The sequence below is a fragment of the Etheostoma cragini genome, chromosome 15, assembly GCF_013103735.1.
Source record: "Etheostoma cragini isolate CJK2018 chromosome 15, CSU_Ecrag_1.0, whole genome shotgun sequence".
NCBI classification, from domain to species: domain Eukaryota; kingdom Metazoa; phylum Chordata; class Actinopteri; order Perciformes; family Percidae; genus Etheostoma; species Etheostoma cragini.
In genome coordinates, this window is record NC_048421.1 from 613,912 (window position 1) to 614,140 (window position 229).

Sequence of the window (229 nt, forward strand, 5' to 3'; positions counted from 1 at the left end):
CTGCTACAGTTCTGGAGGACGTGTTGAAGACCACAAAGAAAGGAGAGCTGCCCAAGACCCTGACTGAGATGTACATCCATTTCCTGGTGGTTCAGTCCAAAGTGAAGAACATAAAGTATGATGGAGGAGCTGAGACAGATTCACACTGGAGTCCAGAGACCAGGAAGATGATCGAGTCTCTGGGAAAACTGGCGTTTGAGCAGCTGCAGAAAGGCAACCTGATCTTCTA

At 48.5% G+C, this 229-nt stretch overlaps 1 protein-coding gene across 1 annotated transcript in view; it reads right to left on the reverse strand.

The window, feature by feature from the left end:
- Positions 1-229, reverse strand: part of LOC117958237 — an 859,617-nt gene that overhangs the window by 542,189 nt on the left and 317,199 nt on the right. The window lies entirely within an intron of this gene.